The sequence below is a fragment of the Topomyia yanbarensis genome, chromosome 3, assembly GCF_030247195.1.
Source record: "Topomyia yanbarensis strain Yona2022 chromosome 3, ASM3024719v1, whole genome shotgun sequence".
NCBI classification, from domain to species: domain Eukaryota; kingdom Metazoa; phylum Arthropoda; class Insecta; order Diptera; family Culicidae; genus Topomyia; species Topomyia yanbarensis.
The window spans coordinates 271,642,836-271,669,609 of NC_080672.1; the positions used below are offsets into that span (position 1 = coordinate 271,642,836).

Genomic DNA, 26,774 nt, shown 5'->3' on the forward strand with positions numbered 1-26,774 from the left:
CGTCACTAGCGCTGACTCTTATTGCCATGTGCGAATCGTTCTCGGAGGGACGAATGTCATATGTGATTTGACTCAGTTCGTCGAGATCGGAAAATATCTGTATGTGTGTGTGTGTGCGTATGTGGAAAAAAATGTCACTCTGTTTCTCAGAGATGGCTGGACCGATTTGCATAAACTTAGTCTCAAATGAAAGGTACAACGGCTGCTATTGATTTTTTCTATTGATTGGACTTCCGGTTCCAGAGTTACGGGTTGAAGAGTGCGTCCACACAGCAAATTCCCATATAAACTAAAATGAAAAATTCTCAAAGGGGGGAGTAAGGAAAAATTTCAAAATTGAATTCGCATTTTTGATGTCAAATAACTTTAAAATGCATGAAACGTTGAGATTTGATGAAATCTCGAAAAAATTTTTTTACTAAAATTGATTTTTTGGACTTTGGCACCTTTTTGCCTTTCTCATATAGAAAGGTTACGCAATCACTCTAAAAATCGTCAACCTAATCCCGCGATTTTTTTGACTTATTAAGGCGTAGGTAGGAGTATGCAATAAGGGGTTGCTACTTTAAAATTGATAGTTTGGGGTTGCTACTTTAAAATTGAATAGTTTAAAATTTCTTAACAAGTTGAAATCCTCTTCCTTGATCCGCCGCTAGTTTCAAGCGATGTTTCAGTGTCGACACATAGCATCTCAAGATCGTGGCTGTCGATCCATTGTATGTATGTGCAAATCGTACTGAATATGTAATATACATTTCCACCGTTGTATTGAACATAATACTCCATGGAATCGTAATTTGAACAAATAAGAAAGGTACAATTGCACTACTAGGTGAATTAAAACAGGTTTTTTATTAATGTAGTTAAAGATTATATTTTTTGTGTTTCAACGTCGACGTCAAGTTCGGGAGATTTCCACAATTATATTGAACATAACCAGCCATGGAGTCACTGCTTGGCGAAATTGTGAATGAAAACAGATTTTTTGAATTACGACCGTTTCGCCATCATTAACAATAGAATTATAAAAAATCTCATGAAATTTTCTTTTATCATCAAGGCCATATTGTAAACCATTTGAAAGTACAAATATATTAAAAATATGATTCGATTATATAGTTTAATCATCAGATCCTATAGTTGAATCATATATTCATTGTTTTCTTGTAGCTTTCATATAGTTCCCAATATCGCCTTGATGTCAAATAGAAATTTTATGTGCATTTTAAAAAACCTATTATTCTGGATGAAAAACGCGAATATCGTTCAATTTCAAGAATTGTTTTTGTTGAAAAAAAATATTTAAAATATCTCGAAAACTATCACTCAAGCTGTTGGTACAGTCTTTTACGCAGAATAATCGCATCATTGTGTCGTCTCGCGAAGTAATGATCGATGGTGTGGTCACCTATGTGAGTTTGAATGGCGGATACCCGTTGAAGCACGGGGTTAAGGGCTTTTTGCTTCAGTTAGTGAGAATGCTGGATTCCATTTTTCATAGATTGAAGAGGCCACTATTCAGCTCAGTCGAAGTGCCTACTGAGGGGGGTCTCCCTTAAGGACGGATATGCGACCGTAATTCGCAACCAAATAAATTAATAAAAACTAACAACAATCGCCAACACAGTGCAGTTATGATAGTATGGACGAAAGTGACAATCGAGGAAGCGGACACAAGGATCATCAAGCGTTATCACTATGGTATATTTCTCCTGTGGAAAAATTAGGTAAAAACTACTTTTTCTCAATTAAGGAGAAAATTTGTTAAACCACAATTGCACACTAAAGCATGAAACCTAAAGCTTAGTTTATAGAATTTCGACTTCGTCTTGTCAGAATCCGACACTAATTTAGTGACAGGACTCATATAACGCTGGATTGACGCTAGCTCCAAAAACAAAAAATACGATTTGTGCTTCAGAGCAAACCCCTAGGCAGGGATGCCACATTGAAATTTGTGTTTCGATCAAAAAAATCTTTTTACCATCTGTGATGGTTACAACCGAACAAAAATCTATGTTAAAATCAGCCTTCCCATATGCACATCGCATACAATGTTCGCTCTGGTTCTGTGCTCAAATTAAACCCACACTTCGTGTACGAACTCAAACACGCTGTTTCGTACCTTAACACGTGCACATGTTCGCCTGCACAACTGAGCCCCATGTACGTACACGGTGTGCGTACACATCGGTTCGTGGCAGCAGTTTTCTCTTTCTCACTCTCATCGTCACTAGCGCTGACTCTTATTGCCATGTGCGAATCGTTCTCGTGTACGCACCCGGTGTACGTACACGGATGTTTGAACTAGAGTTTGCACATCGTTCGCTTGAGTTCGATGTTCGAGGCGAACTTGTACATCGAGACGAAGCATGTTTGAAGTTGAACGCGTGCGCGAAATTTTGTACACAGGTACAAAATTGTTCATGTTCATGGGAAGTCTGGTTAAAATTAAAAAAAAATCTGTGAAAAATCACAATATTACCAAAACTATGTGTAAATCTGTGAAATTTTAATCAAAATACCAAAAATCTGTCTTCTGTGAAAAAGAATCTGTGATCAAAAATTGTGAAAGAAATCTGTGACATTACAGAAAAATCTGTGAATATGGTAACCCTGCCTCTAGTCCTGCGTAATGTCCCGTAAGAAAAGGAGTTCGGATTAGGCTAATAATTTTTTTTTGCGGGACATTATGCAGGACTCTAGGTTTGCTCAGAAACACAAATCGTGTTTTCGTTTTTGGAGCTAGCGTCAGCCCGGCACTAGCTTAGTACTGTCTCTAAGTTTGTATCGGATTCTGATGAGATGAAATCGACACGCAAATTCCATAATAGATTTAGGCGTTACCAGACAATGCCGAAAATATGCCACCGCCACCTAAAAGAATCTCCATACGCAGTGGTAAATTGCGAGCGAAAAAATTGATGAAAACTATTTAAATGTTTTTCTTATTGCTTTTTTGTTGATGAAAATATATAAATGTAATGTACCTCTGTTGAAGTCATGCATCGCGCTGTGTAAAATAATCGAATTAGTAAAAAATGATCACCTCCGTCATCAAAATTCATCTAACACGTACAAAAATTGGTTTCCTGCTTCGACGATTATTTCTCCACTATGACAAAATGTGGTAGGAATTGTCAAATTAACTAATCATTCCTCAACATCGCTTACTCTCCCTTGTTCTGATTAGCAGATTTCGACTGGTAGGTCAAATCGGTCAACACCAAAGTGATTTTCGTGACGAACGCACTACATCAGGCCCGATGCATACTCTGGGGCACATTCTTGACTACATTCAAGAAAACATCTCGCGATCTGTTTGTCGATTTCAAGGCTTTGTATGATTCAGTAAATAGGACAGAGGAGAGTGACTTTTGGAAACCGTGCAATTTGATGATGGTATGGAACATTTTAAGCAGAGCAAGTTTGAAATTTTGTATGATCAACGACGCATCATCATTAGGGTGTCCCAAAATGACATCATGTTAAAAAAGTCATCGGGCTCACTTCTTAAATGAAAGGTTAGGGTATTGGGACCACTTTCTTCTTCGGAGTGAGTTTGCTAAAACGCTTCCTACTGGTGGCGACTTTTGATTTTTTGAAAAATGGGCCGATTTTGGATAAAATTTCAAATTTATGCCTGTTGAAGTGGTCCTGAACTGTCTTAGATTTTTTTTCAGCATTTTTAATTTTTCTGGAGATCCAAACGGAGAAGTTTGGTTAGTTAGTTTGTACAAATTTGGAATTATAAGAGCGGCAGGGCCATTAAAACTTAGTAAAAAGTGAAATTCTTAGCATTTTTCAGTATTTTTTCCTCAAAACTGGGTATCTACAAAATTTTAAAAGTACAGAAAACACTTTATATAGTTGACCCGAATTCAAGGGCGTAATTTTGCTGAAAAAAAGTGCTACGGCCAATGGGGTATAAGTTATTTACGTTTTTGTTAAATAACCTTTTGACATTTTATGATATTCATAAAAAATAACACTGTTCTACAAAATAAAACAACTTAAGTGGGCTTAGTCCGCATATTATTTTTCGGAAAATAGAAGGAAAATGAGGAAAAATGGCGTTTTTCGCTTGTCTCTAGTACATCAGAAACGGTTTTTATGAGCATTTGACGATTTTTTTAAAAAATATTTTCTATACTAATAACCACCTAGCGGGTTTAAAAATCACTAAAATTAAACAAATATGTCGAGTTAATAGCAAGTTATGGCGTATATTTGAAGGCTGAATTGATTAACGTACTTACATTTTGTATATAAAGTCTTATTTTCATGTTAGGAACTTTGAAGTGGAGAAAAATGCAGAAGAGTGAGGTGAGTGTTGAAAAACTGATATTTACTGTTTAGATCACATAATTCCGATATAGTCAAATTTGTGGCAAATATCCTCGAAAAAGTTTTACAACAGAATACAGTGCATCTTCTGACACAATCGTTTTGTTGAAGATGTCTCCTAGAAGTAATTATGGAGAATTAACTCTTCAAAAAATAATTAGAGACTTGGCGTCATTAGCAAAATTATTGTTTTTATAATTTAAGTTACAAAAAAAAATCATCAGATGCTCATTAAACCTGGTCCTGACATACTAAATACGCACATAAAACGTCATTTTTCATGTTTTTCCTTCTATTTTTCGAAAAACAATGTGTGGTCAAAGCACATTTGAACTGATTTACTTTTTGGAACAGCATTATTTTTGATAAATTGCAAAAAATGCCAAAGATTATCTAACAAAAACTTGAATAACTCATACCCCATTAGCCATAGCTATACACTTTCTTAAGCAAAATTACGCCCCTGAATTCGGCTCAACTATATAATGTGTTTTCTGTACTTTTAAAATTTTGTAGATACCCAGTTTTGAAGAAAAAATACTGAAAAACATTAAAAATTTCACTTTTTACTAAGTTTTAATGGCTCTGCCGCTCTTATAATTCCAAATTTGTACAAACTAACTAACCAAACTTCTCCGTTTGGATCTCCAGAAAAATTAAAAATGCTGAAAAAAAATCTAAGACAGTTCAGGACCACTTCAACAGGCATAAATTTGAAATTTTATCCAAAATCGGCCCATTTTTCAAAAAATCATAAGTCGCCACCAGTAGGAAGCGTTTTAGCAAAGTCACTCCGAAGAAGAAAGTGGTCCCAATACCCTAACCTTTCATTTAAGAAGTGAGCCCGATGACTTTTTTAACATGATGTCATTTTGGGACACCCTAATCATCATTTGTTCGTTTCCTTCTACCAAACACTCAACTAACTGGAAAATCTACCGCATCGAAAAGTACAATTCGCTAAAGCGAAAGTTAGCCCCCGCCACAGTGACGAGAGCCAGTTGAACGCGGCGACAACAAACAGCCACCAAAAACCATTAGACTTACTTCCGGTGGAAGTAACTTCTCGCTACCAACCGAACTGGTGATCAATTTTATGCGGTTTTTATATTCTCATTTTCCTTTATCCGGATTGTTTCCCTTCATCTCACTGATCTGCGTGTGCGTCTACCAGCTACAGATCTGAGCCAGGCCGATTGCTATAAATCTAATCTTGTCTCATCGTTCACACTTCATTGCTTTTGCAGTGAAATGTGATGTAATAAACATTACATTTCAGTGGTGGCATCTTGACAAGCTCAGCTCTGTTGTGAGGCACCACTTTTGGTGGTTATCGTCAGGTCAATTCTTTCCTTCCAGAAAGTACAACGTGACCCATTTCTGTACAAAAAGCGTTATAGTGGAATTTCAGGTTTCATGTCGTTGTTTGTCAAAACTCTTATTCGCTTAATTGATTTTCAGTATCCCGTGAAAGGGATATTTTCGTAAACAAGTTTTATGTGGAGTTTTTGGCAAAGCATTTTGTACATAATGTAGGATAAAAAATGGCTGAGATATGTCACAAGTTTAAATATGATGACCAATCATAAAGGTACCTAAAAGTAGAACCAGCCTGACTAAAAACATGCTGCAATAAAGCCCAAAAATCGCCATCAGCAAACTATCGAACCTCACTCATAATATTTCTGCGCAAGTTGTTGCATAATCTCACGCCAACTATCCATAGAGCGAATAAATATCAGACCTTCTGATTTCGGAAAAAGAAACCTGTTCCAGTTGCCACAGAGTTCACACCGTCCTGTCATGGAAGTCTTGTTTCGGTCTCATAAATGCAGCCGGGTCCCATTGTATGCCAAATTATTGTCGAGCTCTCGCTGAAAGCATTTTGTGCAACGTTGCAGAACTGGACTGCGCATACGAACGAGAGGACGGGCTAGGAACATTCGTTCAATTTAGGGTGTTCAAAGCAGGGATGTTTTTTGAACTGAATAAATTGTCTAAAATTCTAATTTAGTATTGGGAATGTACTGCACAGTTTAATTCTCGCGCAATAATTATACAACTGATATAAAATTCCAAATAGAATTTAGACAAAAACTCATATCAATTTATTCAGTAAACTTGCGATTTTCAGCACATTTTACGTCTAAACAAACATATCAGCATAGAGGAAGTAAACCAAGCCATGTTTCTTAGATGCATTGTATTGTTTTTTTTTTGGGTTTTAACCGTTAGGTCATTCGCCCTTTCTTAGATGTCATCATGTCGTTGTTTCATGTTACTGCCTTACCGCCGGACCTGCCTCGGTATTCCGATAAAGTTTAAAATAAAATTTGAACCACCCTGCTACACCGTTTAACACATATGTCGGTCAGCACGGCGGGACATCAAAATTATGGCACTAAATTGCCTTTCTGTTCTGTTCCATATTGCGAGCGAAATCGAATGCACTTGACGGGCCGGGCTCGAGGCGATGCACACCGAGTGGCCGGTCCAAGTGAGTGTACGCGCTGTCGCTATCGAGATGATGCACTATTGTTCGGCGAATTAGTTTGATTAGACACGACCTTTGCGGAGTTCATTTGACTCCAGTTGAACAATTCATCATTCTCTCGAGTTCGTTTCGTGTTCAGCCCAATTTTAGACCAAATAAAAAGCTAGACAAGTTGAAACGCTTCTAATAATTACTGTACTAATCAAACGACTCACACTCGGCTATATGTAGTTAAGCCAATTCCGGACAAAACTAAGTAAAAAACGCTTTTAATCCACCTAACAGTGTGATGAGACATTTCTTATAACTCTTATCACTCTCTTCGGATATTATATCGTTTGAGAACATTTAGAACTTGATGCTTCGCGATGTTTTTGATAACACATACTACATGGGATAGTGGCAGGACTCAGAGAATCGCTCAAATCAGCATATGATAACATCAGTGCTAGAAATCTCAAACCAAATCAATGGGAAAGCGAAAAAATGGCCCATAAAATAGACATACCAACGAATTATTGTTAATGCTCTGTTAATAAAATATCTAAATTGTGGTGGGAAAACTGAATTTTCCTGAAGGGGTTATATATTGTACTGAGCCAAAAAAATCGAAATTTTTTTTTGAATCTATTTGAAGTTTATACTTTACTCAAATTTCCAACGCGACTGAGAACTAAGAAATCAACGCTTTTTCTTGAAAAGGGCGATACTAGCAGTGATACCATTCAAAGAAAATCAACAGTGAATATTTCCAGACTTGGTTTTATTTCCTATTTAAGAACTATTGTGTTTTTTTACATTCTAGATTGCATGATTCAGTGATCGAAACCCAAAACTTCATAAAGTATTTGAAATTATTAAATTAAAATTTGTTTTTGCTATTGAAATTGACAAAATGATACTATCGCCCCTTTGGCGATTGTTTACTTTTTCGGTCCCACCTATCAGCATTGAGGTATCGCCCTTACGTTTTTTACAATAACTACCGTTCTACACCACCGATTTCGTCCGTGTTTTTTCAATAGAGATCATTGTTACTATTTACAGCTGGTATCAGCTTGATAATCCTAAAAAATACGAAAATAACAGTTTCGCCTCAAAACTGCTAGCAAAAAAAGTATCGCCCTGTTTGTTTGCATGGAGCGTGGAAGGCGAAACTTTAAATAAACAAACAAAAATACAGTTTCGCCCGTTGTATTTTTTGCTGTAGTTTAAGAAAGCAATATCGTAGAATCAAAATTTTTAGGTTAATTTGTTGCGTTTCAAAGCCCTCATTCGCATGTATGAAAAAAGCCCTATGTTTACATTTGTAAGTATCGCCCTTTTCACAAAAAAAGCGTTGAAATGAAATCGCAGCTCCTGATATCACGCTATCTCTGAAGTGCATGCGTGCATAGTTTCAAATTTTACTTCGACATCGACTTTTTCTAAAGGTGACTTCCCAGTAGTATCCTTGATTTGAATTATTATCGCTAATCCTAATGCCAAAGAACAAATAAAAACCTCTCGAAAACGAATCGTTTGGGAAAATCATCATCATTACTGGAATTTTCATTTTCACGAAACCTTTCGATAACCTTCCGTCACTTGCGTTAATGCACTGGGTGCACAGTGCTCTGAAAATCTAGCGAAATCGTCTTAGGGCACCAGCGGGTCTAATTCAGAGCTATCTGCGCGGCGAGTTAAATCTGCAAAGAATACTAAAAAATAATTTCTTTTCCATAATTTTCAGTTCAGCAATTCGAGAAATCGTGCCCACCGCAAGCCATGATAAATAGACTACGTTGTGAAGTGATGGTCACTATTTATTAAAAAATCACGGTTAAATAAAAAATAAAACTATTAAAAAATTTCAAATAGTTTATAATTTTCACAAACTTATTAGGAAAAATTGTTTAATAAGCTTTCGTAATATTGTGTAGAAAAAAAAGCTGAAAATTTCAATATTTTCTCCGTCTGCAACATATAGACCCTTAAGTATACCAATTAGGGGAACATGGGGAGACTTGACCAAGCGCAAAATTCTATTTTCGGCTATGGCGTCTTCTATTCGATTCTTTATTTTTTTCAAAAATATTTTTATACTTGCTTCGATCCCTTAAGGTAACTTTGAAAGTTTGGAGTAAAAAATCCTTTCCTTGCAGAAAATATTACGTGATTAATACATTTGCATTAAATGATGTAATTTTTTATCAAACTTTGTATGGACATATCTACTCGACTACTAATTACTATTAAAGGACTAATATACTATCTTAATCCTTGTGAAGCAGTGAAATGATTTTATATAAACTGGAACATCGGAATAGTTATTACTAGAATTCGCATGAAATTGAACGCAATAACTAATGTTGGGGAGACTTGACCAAGATTTTATGGGGAGACTTGACCAAGTGGCGATCAGCTGAAGAAAGATACAAAATTCCTAATATTTATTATGCTTTGGTATCTACTGTCAATGTTAATCACGCCGTAAAAAAATCCCACCCCAAACATAAGTCTTTATATTTTAAAATTTGTATGCAAAGTTAGCAATAGTAGGACTGATTTCGTGACGTGTGAACATGCAATGCAAGCAGTACAGTTAATCCTTAAAAAGAAATGCATTTAAAAAATCAAAATTTATCAAATGCAACTCTTTTATATTTTTTACTGCTACCTAAGGATCTCGACAATAGGGGAAAAAATAATTACAGTATGTTTTATGTCATTATTTTTTGTTATGATTTTTCAAAATTCTCTTGGTCAAGTCTCCCCGCAATAACTTTGCGCATTATATCTGAATGATTTTTGGGGGATTGAAGGCTTTTTTAGAGATTTATGCAGTTTTAGCTGAAAACCTGGTCAAGTCTCCCCATGTTCCCCTAATTGGTATACGAATTGGAATAGGTTCGCCAAATTTTGGAAGAAGTCTATAAAATAACCCCTTGAAAACTACCTAAAAATTGTTATAGTTCGATGCAATAAAGAAATCTCCAAAAATGAAATGTACCTATTAATGTGAAACACAGTGAATAATACATACAATAAAGACCCATTTTTATCAGTCTCATGGCGTATTTTAGGCTGACAAAATGGGGACATTGACTAAATCGGGCAATTTTTTTCTTTATAATAAACTGAAGCTGTTAAAATATTCTTCCCGTCCCTTGATGTAGTCTGATAACTATTTCTGATTATGATGAACTTTTTATTTTTGCATATTTCCATCTTCATGATAAGGAAAACATGCTCAAGAAAGGATTTACTCAAATTCAGTCTGCTAGAGCCCATCAAACATATGTTCATATTTGGCTGATAAAATCGGGGTTTCAATGTGTTATAATAGATATTCAGCATTCGAAGAAGTTTCTTTTGAACGAGTGTAGAACCACTTTGTTTCTACTTACTTGAAATCAGCGGCATAGCCAGAAATTCCTTTTGGTGAAAATCGATCATACTGTCCAAACGGTATAATTCCGAAACCGTAATTTTTGAAGTTTTAAAATTATGCAGAATTAATTTTTCAGAAAATAGTAACAGAGTTAGTGTCTTTAGCGAATTTGTTGAGACTTTATTGTAGTCATGAATATTAACCTGAGAAAATTCACCATAAATACTTCTTGGACGATATACTGCAAAATTATTTTATCAAATGATGCGCTGTTTAACGTTTGTAAAACTCATCGAAGATACTAAACTTTAAATTAAATTACTGTTTTTAAACATTTGACCTATACATACAATTAGTCATACAACAAAAATCAATTGCTCATCAAAATCGATCAGAACCTGCTAGAATCGAATGGAAATCGTCATTTTTCATAAATTTCTCTCTACATTCGGAAAGTGTTATCCTCGTTATTAATCATATTACGTTTTCATCTCAACTCGACGCATTCCTAAAATAAAAACCTGTTTTAATCCACCTAGTGGTGCAATTGTGCTTGTCTCATTTGTCCAGACTACGATTTCATGGCATGTTATGTTCAATACAATGGTGGAAATGAATATTACATGTTCAGTACGATTCGCACATACATAGGGTTACTGCTCCCTAATTCATCTTAGCACCTCTATTCGTCTCACCCATTTGAACACGTTAGTTAAAGCAGTATCTGCTATCTGTATTCAACGCATTAGCTCAAATGGTAGGATGAATAAGGGTTCGTTGTACTCGACTTTTCGCTTCGCTCAAACGGGAGCATTTCACATTTTCCAGGCAAACATTTTAACTATGCTGCTTCTTAGGAACGTAGCAAAGGTGATGATACCTATTTAAACGCAATCCAGTCACTCTAAGTCGAGTTATCAACTAAACAGTGTGACATACAGACTAATGAGATGAATAAGGGCACGTCTACCCTACAATGGATCGACAGCCACGATCTTGAGATACTATGTGATACTGAAACATCGCTTGAAACCAGCGGCGGATCATGGAGAAAGATCCGGGAGGTCCAGGTCCTGCCGAAAAGTTTCAACTTGTTAAGAAATTTTAAACTATTCAATTTTAAAGTAGCAACCCCTCACTGCATACTCCCTCCGGGCCGGTATGATTGACGATTTTTAGAGTGATTGCGTAACCTTTCTATACGAGAAAGGCAAAAATGTACCAAAGTCCAAAGAAGTCAATTTTTGTCAAACATCTCAATGTTTCATGCATTTTAAAGTCATTTGGCATCAAAAATACAAATTTGATTTTGAAAATTTTTCATTTCAGTTTATATGGGAATTTGCTGTGTGGTTGCACTCTTCAACTCGTAACTCCGGAACCGGAAGTCCAGTCAATAAAAAATTCAATAGCAGCCGATGGGAAGGTTGTACCTTCCATTTGAGACTAACTTTGTGCAAATCGGTCCAGCCAGCTCTGAGAAACAGAGGTCACCACATTTTTTTACACATACACACATACACACATACACACATACATACACACACAGACATTTTCCGATCTCGACGAACTCAGTCGATTGGCATATGACACTCGGCCCTCCGGGTCGGGATTAGATTGACGAATTTTAGAGTGAATGAGAAAGGCAAAAACATTTGTAGCAAATGTTGAAACTTATGCATTTTTTTGGTGAGCAGTTCTATGTTTCATAGACGTTAGTTAAAATTGATTTAATATTTTAACTTCGCTTCCTATTAAATAAAGACCCTTATCACAGTACATATCTACAAAAACGAGCTCAATTTGAAAATAAATCTGAGGATTATGATTGATTACAGAACTCTGGAATTTTCTATTGGAATGTTTTCAAGCAGGAATTTGATATTGCTGCTATTAGACAACTGTGAAATCAAGACCAATAGACCAAGACCCCATTCCGACAATTTATCAAAAGTCCTAATGATGTTACAACAACAGGTTATCAATCTACGGATCAGATAATTGTTATTGTAATATTGAATTAAATCAGTCAGCATCAATAAATTTTCAACTTCAATCCAATATTTTTTTGGGTGTTGTGGGGAGGGGGGGGGAGGGTTATATGGTGTTAAACCCCAAAATCTTCTCTTGGCTACGCCGTTGCTTGGAGTTTTTTTTCGCTTTTCATTTACCGATATGTTTCAAATCGATCTGATGGTTATAAGTTAGAAAAATTTCAGTCAGGAGGTTCGCACAAATGAACATTTTTGTACTGATAAGTTATCAAGTTCCTTCCAGACGACTTGGAAGTGTTCGGTGATTATTTCTAGCGGTTGTAGATTGTAAAATGAAATATAAAAATCGTTTTATCGAAATAATGTTTAGCTTATTTCAATGGATTATTACTATATTGAACAATAAATAGGCGACAAAGAGTTATCAACAAACAACAAGCCATAACTTTTAAAGTATTCAAAATAGATAATTGAAGTCTTTAGTAAAGTTATTTGCAAAAGTAAGAGCTACAAATTTGCTGAAGACATCATTTCGATATAATCACTTCCAAGAAAATTTGTGAAAATATCTTACTCATAAGGGGATTAATCAGCAAAATCACAATACCAAAAGAAAGGGCATATTACCTCCATTAAATTCTCCGAAGATACTATTGACCTAAAATAAGCCGTTTTGGCGTTAATAATAGATTACATGTTTTTGGTCATATTTCTGGCAATGGGAAATGATAAAAATCTTTCGTCCGCATTTAATGTTAAATATCTCTTTTAATAATAGTCCGATTTCATCAATCTATAGCTTGTTCGAAAGGTATTCGTTAAAGCTGTCTAAAAACATATAAATTGTTAATCTATATTGTCAATTTCGGCAGATAATTTAAAAAAAACTGCAAAAACGCCATTTTTACGCATTCAAACATTCATATCTTGGAAACTAAACATCAGAATTAAAAACAAATTAATAGCGTTCATACTGTTTTTTAGTTCTTTCATTTAAAATTGGTTTGGATAAGATCGGTTCAGCCATTGCTGAGAAACACGAATGAGAATTTGTCCGTTACATACACACACACACACACAGACACACACACACAGACATTGTCCCAAATCGTCGAGCTGTGTCGATTGGTATATAAGACTCGGCCCTCCGGGCCTCGGAAAAAATCTTGAAAGTTTGAGCGAATTCTATACATTTCTTTTATAAGAAATGTAAAACAACGTCCCTACTCCGACTCGTTTTCGAGAGTACAGATACAGACGGTGCAGAGGTAGATATGCAATATCCCCTTTTGCACAATCATCTTTCACAGTCGAGTGGAACCGAGTTACACATGCCTAGAGGGGTATAACTTTACCGTCTCAGGCGAAATTGGTGCTTCGTTTAATGACGGCTTCGGCATTTTCCTTCGACCTGCATGGCCAGCGCTTTGTACGGAGAGCTCATTAGGTTTGATCCACGGCACACTGTTTTCAAATTGCAAAAACACGATCGAAATAGTTTGGACCACGAAATATCGATTTCGGTGCAGTAGTATCTCTAGTTAAGTATATTTCAGTTAATTTTAGTTATTTAGAGGAAACAGTTAGTTGATTAATTTATTAAAAGGTGAGAAGCAAGTTTGCTCATTTATGCGCATGAAAAATATTTTTTTCGGCAAACTGATTTTTAATTTATGGATTTTAATGGGTTTTAGTGTATTGTATATTAATTAGTCATTCTTTACTAAGAGAAAAGAAGACAATAGCGTAGCTCATTTGATCCAGTCCTAACCTTTGAACCAGCCTCTGATTGGGCGTTCTGCCAGTCAAAAGCGGTCATAATATTTACAAACGAGATGAAAAACAGTGCTGCTGAATTTATTCTCTCTACTTTGCATACAAATCAATATTTCATGCAAATTGGATAAAAGTGTTGAATGACGATATGGTTACGTATATTTTTAAGATAAACATAAAAGAGAAGTTTAATTTTTAAATGCAACTAGTACTGATACAATTATTTTCAGCAATTGTAAAGAGCATGCAAAAGAATCTGACAACGATGAACGCTTGTTGGCTTTAGATTTACGGCAGGACCTAATCAGGAACAAATCAAGAAGAGCAAGAAGCTTGTTGTCGTCTCTCTTAGGTTCTTTAAATAATGCAATTTTCACAAGCTCAAACTTTCTGCAACTTCGTCCATTTATTTATTTTATTTAAAAAAAAATCAATTTGTTTCAATTCATTCATTTTCATTATTTTAATGATTTTAAATAATGTTATAATTTCATAATATTATTAATTTTATTTATTATTTTATTAATTTCATTTATTTAATTCGTAAAATTCATGTAATTATTTCAAATAGTAGGGGAACCCGGGACTATTAAGAACGTGGGGGTAATTCAAACCCCCTCGGTTTTTCAGAAAATCATAAGAATTTCTGACTGTCGCGGAAGCGCCATTCTAAAACATTGATGTTGACAGATGCATCTCATTGTGTAGTATTTTAGGAAAGAGAGTGTTTCATTTTTTGCCATCCTCAAAACAAGAAATATTATAATGGCAATATCGTGATTAAATTAACGAATAATAGTGAAAAAAATAACAGGTAAGTATTTTGGAAAACTTGACGCTCCTATTGTTTTGTAATGGTTTTTGTTTCGGTAAAAGCACAGATATTTTCAAGACGCTCACCACTTTTGTGCGAAATGAGCGTAGGTGGCTTTTCGGACCGCCAATTCCATCAACCACCGTTCAGTGGCTTGCGTTGGCGCTAGTGTTGGGAAAACCGAGGCATTTTAAAAAACCGGCATTTTTGGTATTGGAAATGAAAAAACCGGTGAAACCGGTAAAAACCTGTAATTAGAAAATAAATAGGAATAACGAAAGGGAATTTACAAATCAGTCATATTCAACTTGGTTTGGTGTAAATTCATACTAGACTTAGACTGAACACTAACTTAATCCTATTTTTAATTTAAACGATTCTTTACTAATATTAAAATCAAACAAATGATAGACACTATTGAAGAGTTGACAGCAAACATCCAAAGGATTATTCTGGCCGTACTGCGTGCGATGTGTTGAGCGTTGAAAAAAATCAATTCTCCGGAAAGATCTTCTCGGAACGTTGAGGTCGAGTTTTGCTAGAAGCGCAGGAGAGTCCATGTTGTCCATCAAAAGGTCGAAAATGAAAAGTCGTCGCAGAAAGATCCGTCTGTTTCGCAGCGTAGGGAGATTGATGAGGATACAGCGATCTTCATATGGAGGAAGCTGGAAACGGTTTTGCCAGGGTAACCGACGAAGTGCAAACCTGATAAAGTTCTTCTGTATCCGTTCGATAGATGAATGTGTATGGTGTGATACGGAGCCCAAATAGTAACGCCATATTCTAGAATACTGCGTACCAGTGTAATGTATAGTGTTTTTAGACAATACACATCATTGAAATCACGAGTGTTGCGTTTGATGAGTCCAAGTACAGTGTAGCCTTTAGCTATAACGGAAGAGTAATGAGCGGTAAAGCGTAGCTTACAGTCGATAATGACACCAAGGTCCTTGACGGATACAACTCGTTCTACAGGAGCAGAACACATTGAGTATTCGAACTTAATTGGAGTATGTACTCGTTTAAAAGTGATTGTACTGCATTTTTGAATATTCACACTCATTCCGAATAAAATCTTTTGAAAATGCGAACAAAATTGTTTGAATTTGTAGTTTTATGTCACATGTAACTAATAAAAAAATCTCTGGCCACATAGGCAACCATTGACTTTGCAGCCGATTTTAGGGCTATTGCACCGCCTACTTATACATAAAATCGTGCCTGGTTAAGATTCGACTATATGGCTCATAAGACAGCGCATTATTCTCAAGTCATTACAGTCAAGATAGAAGGTTGCTGTCTTCGACAATGTTTCTTATGCGAACATTTCCCAAAACTTTGCCGAAGGTACCACCACTTTATCTCAACACCGAATATGTTTCGTATAAATATTTTGGACTGCTAAATAATATTCTTTAAAACCTGCTACCAGAGCCATGGATACAACCGGATACAAGTGATTCATACAGAATCTTGTAGCATCTTTCTAGTACTTTCAAATGTATACTGAGGTCTGTCTGTGTTTGCCCGTTCATGAGTTATTTGAGTGCAAAGAAGGTCCTTTTTCGAACAAAAATCGTAAACATCTCAGAAACTGCTCAACATATTAAGTTGCTTCCTTCAACGAAATTTTATATTCCATTAATTGTGACATTTTTGTAGAACATTTTGAACTTCCAAAAAATCTAAGAAAGAAGTTATAATCAAAAAATTGACTTTTTCGGTATTTTCTCTAATAATGCTATATATCTCAAAGATTATTAAAGATAGACTATTACCATCTGCAGTGAAGTTTCTTGTAGAAGAATTTACTACAACTTTGCAGAATACACCAACTCGCTATCTCTAATTATACGAGAAATAAATTTTGAATCTTACTTATAGGAGGATTAATCATCAAACTTTTGACTTGAAAAGATGGGGCGTCTCAATATCATAATAATAATATCATTTCGCGTTTTAAACCACTGTGTATTGATGGTTTCAGAAGCGCTGGAAGCAGTAACTATAGTTAAAATGAAATTCACATTATTTGCAAGTACAATAACATTGTAATAAGCATCTTTTCAACTAACTATGGAATCCAAGAGTTCACGATTGAGAAAGGTAAACCTGAAACCCTAGGTGGATTAAAACAAGTTGGTGTTGTTGGATTTTAATGTTTTGTGTTACACTCGTCAGTAACTGACACCAACTTGCTGCCAGTTAGACAATATATCCAAACTATCACCAAATTGGCGCCAGTTATATTTATTAAAAATAAGGTTTTGACTATGAACACAAACTTCGAAACACTAGAAGCAAGCTACAAGTGATAACTCACACTTTTTGGCAATGCCACTACTAACAAGTTAATGAAAATATGTATCCCTAACATCCCACACTTTAAACTGAGCTCTTCCATAACAAGTGTAAATCAACATCAGGAAATGATACAATCGTTTGTGAATTCACACCAGAATGCCGTTTTTCACTCCATAGGTCAAGTGCTTCTACAATGTATGGCTACAAGTGATGCAGCCTACCAAGTGCATTATGTTACTGGCTCCTAATTCGACACTAGTGAAGTCAATACTTAACACTGCTATTTGCACTTTCACTGATCCCCAAGCCCATTCGTTGACCGGAACCAATCGGCATAGTTAAATGTTACCATCATAAGCGCAACTAAGTGGGGGGACGAGTGCCTCGTGGTTAGAGTGCGGTAACGTACTCTCTATACCTACATTACAACAAGACCGAACTGCTCTCGCCGGAGTTGGAACCATTTGATGGAGGGGAGAAAATGTAATATGTACGTCTCCTTTTCCGCAAACAGCAAGGGCTCATGTTTCACAGACTGTCGTCACTGTGCCGGCAGAAGTCCAATGTGTTTGTTCCGAGCGCTACTGTAGATACATACTGAGTTTACTTAATATGGGAAGGTAGAAGAGCAACTTGGCGGGACCGAGTAAAGCAGCTATAAATGTACTTTCAATGTTTCACTACCGAAACGAAAGCTAACTCTAAACATTGCCTCATTTGACAATTTGTGCACGCGGTTTGTTTTGCTATATGCACCGAGCTGTGCGAAAGTGAGGGGTATTATAATCACAAACTCGGTTGCTGTTTCGGTGTAACTCAATGCTTGTTCGTTTGTTTACACTTTGTTAGTGAATAGTCTACCGGTTTATCCAATCTAATAGGTCAAAAGGTTACATAGCCGATGATGTTGAAATATCAGTGCCTCATTTTGGTACTAGTTTCTACCAAAAATGCAATGAAAGCATCATTTATATCAAGAAACCTGTCTATGGATTTGGACACAGTAAATAAGAACAATTCTATCTGTTTTCGAATTACTACCTGCCATTTTATCAACAGTCTTTCTTTTCTTGGACCAAGCGTTGTCTAGTGAGACTTTGAAATTACTAGGAATCCTTAGCCATTTTTGGAGGTACGCAGTTTTGTAAATCTAACCATTCATGAATGGTTCACTAGGTTTACCACAAGTATATATGTCCTTCTAAATCATGAACTTTCAAGCTCTGCAGCTTGTACGTTTGTAAACCGGGTCGTTACTTGGCCCACTGGACAAAACTTTGCGAAATATCAGTTTTTTTGCCAAATTTCGCATCGAAATTCGCTTGAAATGAACAATCGGTGTCTGTCGCTTTTCTGCGCTTTGTTACCGGTTTCCGTCCAGCTCCTGCATTATGATCCACGGTTATCTGTCCCTGGAACTTTTGAAGAAGCTTTGAGGTGGTCAAATAATGTGTATCCAGCAGTTTTGCCAAGGTGCGATGCGACAATCCAGGATTTTGCCTACGAGTGATCAAAATCCTGCCGCGAACGTTTTGCTGGTTTTCTTCCATTTCGACCGGAACTGTGCTGACAACCGCAAATCTTTGCTGATGCAAACAAACACAATAAAGAGAAACTGGGCAACATTTTTTTTTTCATTTCTGTCAAATCAGTTTAAAATGTGTCCCAATAATTGGCAAGTCATCCTTTAGTATCACACGAATTTCGCATATATTCCGGTATAATCATAACTCCTAAGATATTCAAAACAAATAAGATGCACATCAAATATTCCAGAATTATGGTCGCATTGGTTCCGGTCAATGTAGTCAACGAAATTTCGGTTGGCCGCCAGAACTGCAAATGTATGTTTTTAGCGCCACAATCCGTAACTCCAGAACCGGAAATCTGATCGGGATGAAATTAAATAGCCAGAAGGGCTTACAACTGCAGACGCAGGGACGGGTCGGAGGTCTTTAAGTTGGCTCACAAAACATACAGAAATACCCTTCGATCCTCTGAGCGAAGTGGTTGGAAAGTCTCAACGAAACTAGCAGATTAGGTAAGTTGCTTTCGAAATCGAAAGGCTTCCATGACAGTTCGATTTTAACTGCTAATGGCGAACACTCATCTGACGAAGATGTAGTACTCAACTGTGTTTGTCACACCCACTTTCCAGGATGTACGGAGCCATCACTGACGACTGGCCCTGTGTCCTTTTAGGTAGTTCTGATCCCTGGACATTTGCTCATAGAAATGTGACAACCGAATCGATCAATTGGACGATAGAAAGTTTGTTCCGTATAAGATGGAATCATTCCAGTTCTACTACAAAGAGGATATGAACGCATATTTTGAAAAAGCTTCTTACTTGTAGTCTTGCAACAGGATACAGTCTATTAGTGTCGCAGGAAATAACTGTAAAATTCATTCCCAAAGGTGGCCGCGTCACTAATGAGGATGCAAAGGTCTGTAGACCGATCAGTCTTACCTCCTTCCTTCGCAAATCAGTGGAACGTTTAATGGACCACTACATTCGGGATGTCAGCTTGGGCGAGCACCCGCTGCATACAACGCAACATGCATATCAACGGGGGAAGTCTACTATCATCCTGTTACACAATATTGTTTACAACATTGAAAAAGCTTTTTCACAAAGGCATTCAAGTTTAGGAGTTTTTCTCTATATTGAAGGTGCTTTTAACGTGTTTTTCGAATCCATTTTGGAAGCAGCACGAGATCTTCCCTCGCAAAGATATCCACAAAGTCACCTGGAGATCACCGGACCAAGTAACAAAAAATCAAATCGACCACGTTCTAATCGACGGTAGATTCTTCTCGGACATCACAAACGTCCGCACTTATCGCAGTGCGAATATAGATTCGGACCACCACCTGGTTGCAGTATGCTTGCGTTCAAAACTTTCGACAGTGCATAGCTCTCGTCGAAGCCGAACGCCGCGGCTAAACATCGAGCGGCTACAAGATGGCAGAGTGGCTCAAGAATACGCGCAGCAGTTGGAAGTGGCACTACCAACGGAAGAGCAGCTAGGCGCAGTTGCCCTTGAAGATGGCTGGAGAGATATCCGATCCGCCATAGGTAGCACCGCAGCCACTGCACTAGGTACGGTGGGCCCGGACCGAAGAAGCGACTGGTACGACGGCGAATGCGAGCAGTTAGTCGAAGAGAAGAATGCAGCATGGGCGAGAATGCTGCAACACCGCACGAGGGCGAACGAGGCGCGATATAAACAGGCACGGAACAGGCAGAACTCGGTTTTCCGGACCAAAAAGCGCCAGCAGGAAGACCGAGATCGCGAAGCGATGGAGCAGCTGTACCGCGCTAAAGACACACGGAAATTCTACGAGAAGTTGAACCGCTCGCGCAGGGGCCACGTACCACAGGCCGACATGTGCAGAGATACAAACGGGAATCTTCTCACGGACCAGTGTGAGGTGATCCAGAGGTGGCGGCAGCACTACGAAGAACACCTGAACGGCGATGCAGCAGACGACGAGGATGGCACGGTAACGCACCTGGGAGCACGCGCGGAAGACATTACACTACCGGCCCCGGATCTCCAAGAAATCCAGGAGGAGATTAGCCGGCTCAAAAATAATAAAGCCGCTGGGGTTGACCAAATACCAAGCGAGCTACTTAAACACGGTGGCGAGCCACTGGCTAAAGCGCTGCACTGGGTGATTACCAAGATTTGGGAGGAGGAGATTTTACCGGAGGAGTGGATGGAAGGTGTTGTGTGTCCTATCTACAAAAAGGGCGACAAGCTGGATTGCTGTAATTACCGAGCAATCACCCTGCTGAACGCCGCCTACAAGGTACTCTCCCAAATACTATGCCGTCGACTATCACCAATTGCAAGAGAGTTCGTGGGGCAGTACCAGGCGGGTTTCATGAGCGAACGATCTACCACGGACCAGGTGTTCGCTCTTCGTCAAGTACTGCAGAAATGCCGCGAGTACAATGTGCCCACACATCATTTGTTCATCGACTTCAAAGCCGCATACGACACTATCGATCGAGATCAGCTATGGCAGATTATGCACGAGTACGGATTCCCGGACAAACTGACGCGATTAGTGAAGGCGACGATGGATCGGGTGATGTGCGTAGTACGTGTCTCAGGGACGCTCTCGAGTCCCTTCGAATCACGCAGAGGGTTACGGCAAGGTGATGGTCTCTCGTGTCTGTTATTCAACATCGCGCTGGAAGGTGTAATAAGAAGAGCAGGGATCGACACGAGTGGTACGATTTTCACAAAGTCCGTTCAGCTACTTGGCTTCGCCGATGACGTTGATATTATTGCACGAAACTTTGAGAAGATGGAGGAAGCCTACATCAGACTGAAAAGAGAAGCCAAGCGCGTCGGACTTGCCATCAACACGTCGAAGACAAAGTACATGATAGGAAGAGGTTCACGAGAAGAAAATGAGAACCGCCCGCTTCGAGTTTGCATCGGTGGCGACGAAATCGAGGTGGTTGAAGAGTTCGTGTACTTGGGCTCACTGGTGACCGCCGACAACGATACCAGCAGAGAGATTCGTAGACGCATCGTGGCAGGAAATCGTGCTTACTTTGGCCTCCGCAAGACACTTCGGTCGAACAGAGTTCGCCGTCGTACGAAGTTGACCATCTACAAGACGCTGATTAGACCGGTAGTTCTCTACGGGCACGAGACCTGGACCATGCTCGTGGAGGACCAACGCGCACTTGGTGTCTTCGAACGGAAAGTGCTGCGTACCATCTACGGTGGAGTGCAGATGGAAGACGGCACATGGAGACGGCGAATGAACCATGAGTTGCATCAGCTGTTGGGGGAGCCGCCCATCTGTCATACCGCGAAAGTCGGACGACTACGGTGGGCCGGGCACGTAGCCAGAATGTCGGACAATAGCCCGGTGAAAACGGTTCTCAATTGCAATCCGACCGGTACAAGAAGACGTGGCGCGCAGCGAGCACGATGGATCGACCAGGTGGAAGACGATTTGCGGACCCTTCGCAGACTGCGTGGCTGGCAACGCGCGGCCATGGACCGAGTGGAATGGAGGAATCTTTTGTATACGGCACAGGCCACTTCGGCCTTAATCTGTTAATAAATAAATAAAAACGAGATCATGGAGTACCTCCGTATATCACGAACTGGATACACGCAATGCTTAGCAACCGATATCTGAACTCATCGTTAAGACAAGTAGAGTAGGAAGCTGGGTGTCTGCGGATGTGCTCAAGGTGGTGTGCAGTCACCACTTTTATGGAACCTTGTCGCCGATCGCTTGATGAAGAAACTTAGCACACTTTTAGATTTGATGCAACAAGTTTTATCAATGGGGATTTTCACGCAACGAAGGATTACAACAGGAGCTCGTCCATTGCAGTTCTATGACTCTGAAATTATTGTCGCAGATCATGTTAGTACGTTGGGGTAATTTGTGACTCAAAACTTAATTGGACAGCTCACATCGATTCCAGAATCTAGAAAGCTTGCACTGCCTTTGGCCAATGTAGACGACTTTTCGGCAATTCTTGGGGACTCAAACCCAATTACATTCAGTGGATCCACACAACAATTGTTACTAATACTAGCATACGGGTGCCTTGTTTGGTGGCAGAAGGGATAAGTCATCACAATCCAATCAAAGGTAAACCATTTTCAAAGGATGGTCTTGATAACGATGACTGGTGCATTCTCGACAGCACCTACTGCTGCTCTAGAGACACTCTTAAGCATAAAACCACTATATGTGTTTCTGAAATAAGAAGCACTTTCTTGTGCATACCATCTTAAGGTTACCAGGCTCTGGAACAGTAACTGGCAACATAAGACTGTTGCCACAAATGTGACTTCCAATGTGAGAATTCTTCTTCGCGAGCAATAGCTGGAGCGAAAACTTGAAGAATACGTGGTTTGTTATACTGACGGTTCTTTATTGAAGGGCCGGGCCGGAGATTGTGTCTATTGTCGTGAAATGAGATTAAACCAGTTTCATTCACTTGGTAGATACTGTACCGTATTCCAAGCAGAAATCTTTGCGATTCTCTGTTGCGTACAATCGGCACTTCAGCAGGGGATTTGTGGTAAAATAATCCATTTCTGCAGTCAGGTTGCCCTGAAAGCACTTAGTTCGACAGATTCGAGATCGAAATTAGTAATCGCATGTCGAACTCAAATCGTAGAACTTAGCTCATTCCGGTATTACTGGAAAATAATGGACGGATGAATTAGAGTGGACGCTGCGACTGACTTTGTTGGTCCAGAACCAGTTCTACCACTTTCGATAAGTTAGATAAAACACAAGATTCGCTCTTGGACTGCATCCAAACATGCCAATCATTGGCGTAGCTTGCAAACTTGCGTTCAAACAAAGATATTTCTGCCGGATGTGAGTTTGAAAATGTTAAAGAATTTGCCGCATTTTTTGAAGCACAATCACAGTATTCTAGTCAGAACACTGACTGGACATTGCAAACTCAATTATCACATGGCTACAATTCGACGTGCTGAGTATTATTCATGTGATCTTTGTCAATCCGATTACGACACTTCATATCATTTGATATGTAACTGCCTGTAGTAATGCAACAGCGTATCCGAAATTTTGGTTCTTAACACATAGATGAACCTATGTGCAAAGAGCTGAAACTCAAGGATATGCTATTGTATCTAACCCAGCGTGGTAAAGAGCTTAGTTGAGGCCGTGTTTGAATGACAATGTCTCTTTGGGGTGTTGTCGTTCTGTTATCTCAATATCCTCTCGGGGGTGTTGATGTATCCGCTCATCGAGAAGTGTCTTTTATTACCTTGAGAGTGAAGAATACTTCCGTATTGTCTATGCTCTCTGTGTCGTTATTTTCCTTATCCGTAACCTCACCACTTCCTCGATTCTTCTCGACAGAAAATGATGAAAAGACGAATCACGGCAAGGCACAAATCTCCGATTGGCAATGGGAACGTGTCGTGTGAGCCAGTCGTTACTGTTTCCTGTTAGCTGAACAATATATTAGAGATGTATTTTCCTGCTTCAATCCATCAAACGTCGCGAGTCGGCTGTCTCTGGCCGTTCTGATGCTTGATTTTGTCCCAATCCAGCGTCAGACGAACCAGTAAATTAAGGTTTGTCCGGAAGCTCATGAACCGCAAATTGTATTCCCGAAAGTGATTCATGATTTGTCACAAGGTAAATATCTGGGCTACCGTTGATCGTCCTTCAAGTTGGTATTTGTCGACAAAGGATTCGGCTATCACGGGGGCGTCATTTCTCGATAATTATTGCACTAGAGTTTATGGCCCTTCTTGAAGATAGCCGTCCAAAAAATCAGTACTGCACTAAATATTAAATGTTATGTATAATGCGTCGGTTCCCATGGTAAAAAGGGGCAAGTTTGTTGGTAGACTCGAGCGATTCGTAGTAACTCTGCCTAAGCTCGATTTCTACCAGCGGAAGACAAAAGATTAGTCCGTAAGCTTTAACCCTGTTCCTAATGACCCGTCCATTGTTAGTTTTCTAATCTGTATATTTCATATTATGGATCTAAACTTCTTCATAGTTATCTCTAGCTAATATAATGTTGTGAAAGAGAAAAAAATGTTATGAGTTCGATAATTCAGAAAGATATATAAATACAAATAATCACGGAAACATGAACCGGAAAAAATCTTCAGAAAATTAAACAAAATCTCTGGTAGTTTCGTTCCTACATCAGTACACCAGTACAGAACAATAAATGAAGATGTTTCCAAGTAAACTAGATATTTTAGATTTAATGAAACATGTCTTCATTCAGATAAAGTGATTAGAACGTCGGAAGAAATAAAAATAAAGATCTACTTCCATTAGAACAAATAACATGCATCAAAAAGCTTTGTCAAATCATTGTTTCGAATAAACTTTAAATATAACCTTACATCAGTATCTCATACAAGGGAGCAACGCATTGGAATGTACAATATTCGACTATTTATTTAATCTGGCTTTCAAATTCGTGCGACCCCTACCACTGATAGGTATACATGTTGGTACTCACCGCACTTTTTTGTTCTCCTTGTTTATGTCCGGTACAGCTTCACAGTTTTATTAATCAGCTTCTGCGTTGATTATCCCTCCGTAACCGATGCCAGTTGTGGAATAAATAGGGCTGACAACTACAAACAAAACACATAAAATAGAAGATTCCCCTACAGTCACAAACGAACAGGTCTGAAATGCAATCTCACATGGATGATGAATTCTTACACGATAGAACAAATAGCTAAGCTTATCAACGTTTGCCGTAGCAAATGTACGTTTATGTAAATAATTTTGTGACTCGCGTAGTGCTCCAGAAAGGTGCTAAATTGAATGAAATAAGAAATATCGTATGAAGCCAACATATTTCAGCATACCGTACATGAGTCGAAACTAGAGTAAATGAAAATAATGGACAAGTTGTGATGATAGTTTTTTTATCTCTGTAGGCCAGAAACTGTTTGATGTCCTCCATCGACAATTTGCCAACTGTTTTCATTTTCTGCCCGACCAAACGAAAACCATTTGAGATTGCCTAATTCGCTAATTGTCCGATAATAATCAAATAATGATCGGCTAAATTTGATTCTCTGCCCGTGTTCGTTTCACTTCGCAGTTTGAATCTTCGCCGTCCGACGAGAGGCTGTATACATCACTGCTGTTTCTCAAATTGCCACCGTCCGTTGTTTTATTCCACCTTCGTTTAGCACTGTTCTGCTGAGCCTGATTGAATTTCCTCTTCTTATCGTGCGACAAGAAAATTCACATTAACTATTGCGTTCGCTTCTCCGATTCGGATTGATTGAATTAATAAGTTCAACAAAACACACAACAGGACACAAAAATTCAAGGCACGCGTTTTGCTCTTGGAACCATCCGTCAGAACGCAGTCGATGTTTACACACTTTTAGCAGCAGTTGTATGAAAGCATATTTCGACAAAAACACCAAAAAAGAAAACAAACGAAACGCCAGCGAAAAGAGAAAAGTCACAAACCTGTTTTGAGCTTGCCAATACACAAATAACACTGGGTACACTTCTCGCTGCTAAAGAACTCGAGCTGAAACTGAACCGCCAAAATTTAAACGACGCAACACCGTATCGAACCGCTCACGTATTTTCACAACAAAAACAATAAAATGATCGCGCAATGCTTCAGCAGCAACACAACCTAACCCGATGATCTCACGCCAGTAACTAAACTGAGGGGCTATGAGAACAACTGCTATGCTGTCGCTGTACCGCCGCTGACTGCTATCCAAGTGCAACGATGGGGGAGATGTGTAGCATAGATTGTAGGGTGGTAGAATTGGGTTTGCTTGGTGGCCGAATTAAACAAAGCACGATCGCGTGTGCGTATAACGTATAGGTATACGTATAAGTTTAAAGTAATATATAGTACAAGTAAAATGGACCAAACTTCATTGTTAACCCTCGGGCACTCCCGCTGTTGAACTTTGTACAACACTTTGGGATTTTTCGTTATCATCTAGTTGCAAAGACATTTATCAATGCCAAACCACTATGTATTCCTCAGAAATCATGTTTTAGACCATATGCACTCATTTTTGTGCACTGGTATACCTCAAGTGCAACAATACAATCTAAAATTGTTTGATGAAACCAGACCAATAGAACGCGCGATGTGGGAAGTTCGACGAAACAATATTC

The 26,774-nt window shown here is 38.5% G+C and overlaps 1 protein-coding gene across 3 annotated transcripts in view; it reads right to left on the reverse strand.

Annotated features, from left to right (window-relative positions):
* Nucleotides 1–26,317, reverse strand: part of LOC131688437 (tetraspanin-18) — a 134,806-nt gene extending 108,489 nt beyond the window's left edge. The window contains exons 1-2 of one of the 3 annotated variants that reach the window (XM_058972662.1): nt 26,100–26,317; nt 25,123–25,240 (exon numbers count right to left, since the gene is read on the reverse strand). The gene's annotated coding sequence lies outside the window, so the exon portion shown is untranslated. Of the gene's footprint in view, nt 1–25,122; nt 25,241–25,754; nt 25,776–25,800; nt 25,980–26,099 lie in introns of those variants that run through there. The other 2 variants (XM_058972664.1, XM_058972663.1) reach the window with 2 other exon arrangements.
* Between the last annotated feature and the right edge of the window lie 457 nt (nt 26,318–26,774).